The following is a 6,119-nucleotide window of genomic DNA, read 5'->3' as shown; positions in this document are numbered from 1 at the left end:
GATCTTTTCCCATGGGGGTTTCTCGCCGGCACCACTCTGGGGGACCCGCGGAGTCCATGCACTCACTCAATCAAAGATTCCGGAACTAACATCGGACATCGGCCATAATCAACGATTCCTTAATTAATCATCGGACATTAGCCATCTCACGTCACTCAAGTAAAATCGAGCCCATCTCATCAAAGTGTTTCATTAAGTATTATCAGTATCTCAAAAGCATATCATGAAATGAGAGTCCGTGCAATGCATGTATCAACATCAATAATCAGGCTCAATATCACAAGTACCAACAATAGGTATGCCAACAATATATCCGATTACAAATACCAACAGTGGGTATGCCAAAAATATAACCAAATTACATGTACCAATAGTGGGTATACCAACAATATCGTAATCAGGATGATACAATAAAATCTTACATCTATTAACAACTCATGGCATCAATCCAACACAATAGAACAATCAAATCACAACATAATAGGGTGGCTAGCCCCAAACACACAACAACAGGGCCCAACCTAAGGCATTATCCATCCCAACTTCATACCCAAAGGTTCACATGCTTTCTCCGACAATATAATCTAAATATGTGCTTCGCTATACGAAGTCTCACCAAGGGTAAGCCATAACCTACCTAGATGGCCGAACCGCAGCACCAACAACTCACTCATTTGCCTTGCCTTTCAACTGAACCTCAGAACCAAAGTAGTCTAAGCCTAATCAAAATCTAGAATAGAAATCATGAAGAATGATGCTAATATTACTACCATTCTAGTTAGGTCAATTCTAAACCTATAAATTGGGGAAACGGGCCCACAAGGGCAAAACGGGAAATTCAAAAGCAAAATATCAAATTAAGCGCTAGGTGATCATAACCCAACCACTAATTGCCGATTTAACTCAAGGATTAGCCTAATTTCTGATTTCAAGCAAAACTCCCAATTTGGGTATAAACCCTAACTCTTTGATTTCGAAATTCAACACTAGAAAATGATTAGATTAAGGTTAGATCCTTACCCCAAGTCAAATCTTGAAGTATGCCCTTGAAATCTCTCAAATCCGAGGTCTTGAACTCAAAATATGGAAGAATGAAGTGTTCTCACAAAATCTGGATATTGCATATTCCCAGGGGTCGCAATTGCAAATACCCCTAGCTCACAAAAGTGAGCTCCGCATTTCTGAACTGCCTATCACAAATGCGGAAAACCCAAGCCTGACCAACCTTCGCAAATGCGAACAAGACCACGCAAATTTTGTTCTCGCAAATGCGAACAGGACCACACAAATGTGGCCCTCGCAAACGTGAACAAACAATCCTTTTTGTGGTGACACCAGATTTTTTTTGGTTTTCTCCAATTCTCGATCCAACACCCAAAACTCCTTCGGAATCCCCCCTAGATACAAACCAAAAATACAGTTCTATCATAAAACACACTACTAACTCACTGCGCACTTAAAATTCCTAAAAGAGGTCATCTTGACCCATGGTTGTCACGAACCATTTCGAGGTCACGCGGGTACATACCTTTCCTCACCTCGGTAGGCGAACCCTCTTATTGATTATACATCAATTAAGTAAAGGTGATTCATTTAAATCAATAGATAATTAGAAATTCAGCGAAAACTTCATAATATATTCAATAAACTCAAGATTTAATAAAATTACAGTGATGTAACAAATAAAGACTCAATCCAACTTCCCATGACCTGGTCTAGACTAGTACAAGAGCGACTAATGATTTAAGAATTACCACTACATTCTAAGACTCAACCTCCGTCCCGATATGAAATGGGAGGATGCCTTCCAGATAGGCACCGCGTATTTCCACATATGCTTCGATCAATCACCTGAAATAATCTACACCCCAAAAAAGGTGTAGCAAGTGCAATATCAGTACAATCCATGCGTACTGAGTAAGTATCATAGGCCGACAATGGTTAGTAACACATATCAGTAAAAGAATTCACAGATAAACATGATAACAACCCAATCAAGTCATACGTCTATCTATCACACACGGTATATCAATGCCCTTAAGCATTAATTTCATTATACCAATTCACCGGTCAAGCTCATAATGATCTCGGAACTCACATATCATTAAATCGATCGTTTCAGTCTAGTAGTCAACCCATCATTAAGACACTCGTTATCCTACATCACATAGAGACCAAACATATAACTAATCTTACGGACGGTCTATAGGATACCTCAACACGTTCAATCAATAAATCCAGATCCAAGTACACGTCATTGCCTAAGTGAAGCATCTAATCCCAATGTGTCATGTCTGAATAAACCAATCTGAATCCAAACATCACAAGTAAACACCAAATCATCTCAAATAAGCCATAATGCAATGCAATGCAAGATGTATCAATGCAATACAATGCAAGATGTATGGATGCAATGCCATGCCATGCAAATAAGGTGTACACATGTACTCCGGACGGAAATATCAACGTCTCGATAGCACAACCCAATGTGACTCGTGAAGTGTAAGTGTCACCCGTCCTGGATCTTTGCCAAATAGACAGACGGGACCCTGGCTAATTGCTCACAGGGAGAGTCTCACGGGTACCACTCTGGTGGACCAGCAGAGCCCATGCACTACAATCGATTTCGGAATAACATCGAAATCGGCCATGCAACAATGATGCCCGAATATAACCATCGGACATCGGCCTCCTCAGAATCACTCAAAAGAGTTTATCAAAATATCAGTTTCACTCAATCAATGATACTAGATCATCACCGGATATCGCCCATACATCATGAATATGAGAAAATGTATGCAATGCACATATCAACGATTCCGAAATTGAACCTCGGACATCGGCCTCCTCACAATTACTCAAGTAAAAGAGTTTATCAATATCAGTTTCATATAAACAACGATTCCGGAATGGATCTTCGGACATCGGCCTTTTCACAATCACTCAAGTAAAAGAGTTTACCAAATATCAGTTTCGCTCAATCAACGATACCAGATAATCACCGGGTATCGGCCATGTATGATAAACACGAGAGAATGCGTGCAATGCATATGTCAATCACCAACAGTCGAATTCAATATCACAAATACCACAACGGGTATGCCAACAACGTATCACATCACAACACCAACAGTGGAGTTTAATATCACAAATACCACAATGGGTATGCCAACAACGTATCACATCACAACACCAACAGTGGAGTTCAATATCACAAATACCATAACGGGTATGCCAACAACGTATCACATCACAATATCAACAGTGGGTATGCCAACATATATCCAAGTACAAATACCAATAGCGGGTATGTCAATCCTATCCGAATCAAGACAACAAGTAGAATTCGATATCTACCAACTACACATGGCATCAAGCCAACACAATTGAATAATCAAACACAAATAGCGGGGTGGCTAGTCCCACACACAAAGGTCAACCAATCGATATACATATTTTCCACTTCCTTAAATTAGGAACACGAGTCTCACCCTACACTCAAAATCCTTCGTCACAACTCATTTTGGACTCAATAACAACCATTGGTACATTTTATCCTCCCATTCATCCACTAGATTCACTATTAATGGCATAATACAATAATCATATATTACGGGAATTTCTCATCATTAGACATATAATAGGTTTCACCTGCTACTTCCAAGTCACATATATCCACCGATATTAACGAAAAATCACATCAAACAACCTAAGGAATCTACAGGCCACAAGCCCGAACACACAAATCACACAACAATACCATCCTAAGATTCCATCCCAAATCTCGATTCCTATACATGCATTCTCCGTTCTTTCTAATACACGAATATATGAAACTAATGAAGTGAAGCCATAACCTACACAGTGACCGGATTTGTGCCACGAACCCACACGTTGCCTTTTCTTTCGAAGCGTCTCCAAATAACCAAACTCTATCACATGTGAATTCTATGTAAGAAATCATGAATAATGATACCCATATTGACTACTTTCTATTCGGGTCAAATTTCAACCCTTAATTTAGGAAAAACGGGTTTCAAGGCCAAAATGGGAATTTTATGACCAAAATACCAAATTCAATACCAAAAGGGAAAAACCCATTAATTTAATCATAGGAATAATCAATTAATTCTTAAAATTATCATTTATATGAAAACCCCAAAATTTAGGTCTAAGAACCCTAACTTTGATTCAAGAATTTCTACTCTAGAATGGAAGATTATTGGTTAACAAGCCTAGATATATCATTATCTAGCATAAATAGCAACATTAACATCATTAATTCACAATCTAGGAAGCCAATTCATTTTTAGAACTCTTTCATGAAAAACCCCAATTTTGGGTTCAAGAACCCTAGGTTTTGCATAGAGATTTTTGGAAGAGGAAGGGTTTTACAAAGCCAAAATGATGGATTAATTAATGGAAACTATTAAGAATGAGATTTAGACCTTACCCATAGGAATAATCTTGAGAAATAATCAAGAATCCATTCATCCCCAAGCCTCCAAGAGAGAAGGTATCCTGAATGAGGTCCAAATCCGACATAGTCTCTATTTTTCCTAGATTTTCGTGCCAATATGACCTCAAAATGCAGATTGGATGGCACCAGTGGATTCCTCATGAAATTTCCTTGAATTTTGGCCTATTGAATCGCCTTATTTGGACTTAAAATGAGGGAGATATGAGGGTTTTAATATTGGGCCCGACATCAGTTTTTAGCGGGACCGGCGCCTACTACCGCTTCAGCGGTCCTGGGGCACTGTAGCAGTGCCATCCCAGCAGTAAAGGGTCCGTTGTAGCAGTCACCAGACACCAGATGACCCGGTCTTTTGCCCGAGAACTCCAAAAGCTCATCCGGAACCCGATTTTTACAAACCAAATATGTAGATATCGGTAAAAATGCGCTACCAACTCATTCGCGCACTCGAAATTCCCAATGGAGATCCCGTTGACTAAGTCAACTCCCAAGAGGCCAAAAATCATCTTTCCAACCAGATTTTCGATAATCATCCGAGGTCCGATTTCAACAAGAGAAATATGCATCCACATGTAAAAATAAGCTACGAACGCACTCGTGACCTCGTATTTCCCAATGGAGATACCGTTGACTAAGTCAACTCCCAAACCTCAATAATCATTCCCAAACCAAGTCCCAAAATGCATCCGAGTGCATTGGGAGCCAAACTAGTCCCACCAATGCATCATAAATCAGTCTATGAACCTCTCGGAATCGATGGATCTCCGAATGAAATCCATTCACCCAAAAGTCAACTCCCGGTCAAAATATTTTCGCTTAAAGCCAAATTTTTCTAGAAAACATTCCAAAGCCCAAAACGATGCCTAGGAAGTAATGCCAACTATCTTCACGGGTCAAAATAGTTCTAACGAGACTTAGGAACTGGTCAACGAGGGTAAAAATGGAAGAATCACGGTAACGACAAAACAGGTCGTTACAGGGGTTGACCAAGGTCAACTCCAAATCATCAAAATCTTAACTTTCCAATCAAATACCCAAATCACACCTAAACGCCTCGGGACCTGAACTAAAGGTCTGTCTAAGTCAAAAATCATATTTAGGACCTACCGGAATTGACTAAACTCCCAAAATGACGCATTTACCCCCGATATTGCCTTTGGTCAAAAATCTCCATTTCTTTAACTTAGAAAACTCAACTTTTTCTACAACCAAGTCAAAACCCGTTCGATTTCCTCAGGAACCCAGTCACCCATCCTCGCAAGTCACAAATACCTTAATGAAACTATAGGAAGGATATCTTGGAAAAAATAGGGTAAAAAACTCAAAACGACTAAGCGAGTAGTTACATAATCAAGCTTTGTAGGTTCTTAAAAATTTAGAAACATCAAAACTAAATTAGAAAATTTATCAATTGTTTTTGTAGATATTGTTTAATTCTTGATTTTATTTATCTTTCATTTTTTCGCGTAAAATGGTTAGAGAAAGATTTGTAGGAATATAGATCAAATTAATGATGTATGATATACAATAGTGAGATCCACTTTGTGCATCTAAATTAAATAAAGCATAGATAAATCACAGATACTTGAATTAACAAAATGATGTTTGGAAGAGATTTATGAAATCCAATGTCATAAATGAT

The sequence above is a fragment of the Lycium ferocissimum genome, chromosome 9, assembly GCF_029784015.1.
Source record: "Lycium ferocissimum isolate CSIRO_LF1 chromosome 9, AGI_CSIRO_Lferr_CH_V1, whole genome shotgun sequence".
Taxonomy (NCBI): Eukaryota; Viridiplantae; Streptophyta; class Magnoliopsida; order Solanales; family Solanaceae; genus Lycium; species Lycium ferocissimum.
The sequence above is the reverse complement of the archived record's forward strand: the minus strand, read 5'-3'. Positions refer to the sequence as shown.